Source organism: Astatotilapia calliptera, chromosome 13 (assembly GCF_964374335.1).
Source record: "Astatotilapia calliptera chromosome 13, fAstCal68.1, whole genome shotgun sequence".
In the NCBI taxonomy this organism is placed as follows: Eukaryota; Metazoa; Chordata; class Actinopteri; order Cichliformes; family Cichlidae; genus Astatotilapia; species Astatotilapia calliptera.
Genome location: NC_137434.1, coordinates 20216765 through 20217728, shown reverse-complemented (window position 1 = coordinate 20217728; position 964 = coordinate 20216765). Strand labels below are relative to the sequence as shown.

Genomic DNA, 964 nt, shown 5'->3' with positions numbered 1-964 from the left:
CCTCCCACTCATTCCTCTGCAAAAGATAAGTGCAGGGAATGAGGGATTGAAGATGAAATTTTCCCCCCATAGCATTACACACATCAAAGCTTAAAAACACAATTACCATTAACATCTGACCTTGCACATTCCCCAACATGAATTTTAAACAAGCTTCCTCTTTACCCAGGCCTAAATAACCCCTAAATACCTTGCAAAATTATTCATCACGGTGTCATATAGCAGTTGCCTCAAGCTTAAATATAGGATTGTCATGAACCGAAGTTCAGTACGCAAGCTGGACCCAGAAGCAGAGACAACACGCACAGGAGTACGAAAAATAAACTTTATTTTAACTAAAGGTGTCCCGGAAGGGTCAAAGGAAAACACGCGAGAAACTAGAAAAACCAAGGGACCGGGGGATGAGTTACGCAGGAACGCAGTAATCGGGACTGTGGGAGGCTGCAACAGAAAAAGGGAGAGAGTTACTGGGGAGCCGGGAAATAGCATACGTGGGGGGAGAGTATGAGTCTTACAGTCAAAGCGGGGCCGTGGGAGCCGGAGGGAGGGGTGAGGGTCCGCGGGGGAGCTCCAGGAAAGTAGAGGTGATCGGTACCGGAGGCGATCCAAACTCCAGACGGGCAGGTGGACAGGCAGGTGGCTCAAAAACACGCTGAGCTGTTACCTGAGCGCAAAAGAAAAGATTAGCGTTTGTTCAGGTAAATGAGGGTTTTCACAACCGCCTTCCCGTGGGTGTACGTTACCGCTGTGAGACGACTAACAGACTGGCGTGGAGCAGCTGGCTGGGCTGGATCAAATAGTCCACCTGATAATCGCCTGAGATGGGATGCTGGAGTTAACAGCCACACCCGTGGGCGTGGGCATCCCATCAGCTCCTTGGACACCGGGCTGCGGACCATGACAAGGATGGGTTCCTTGTGCTGATTTTGTCAGAATATTCATCATAACTGTCGAATTCTTCAGC

At 49.7% G+C, this 964-nt stretch overlaps 1 long non-coding RNA gene across 1 annotated transcript; it reads right to left on the bottom strand.

Annotated features, from left to right (window-relative positions):
• Positions 1-311: 311 nt before the first annotated feature.
• LOC145419654 (uncharacterized) lies at positions 312-964 on the bottom strand. Its single transcript, XR_013900970.1, has 3 exons — positions 744-964; positions 516-664; positions 312-441 (listed from the first exon to the last, which is right to left on the bottom strand). It is a non-coding gene; the product is annotated as an uncharacterized LOC145419654 (long non-coding RNA).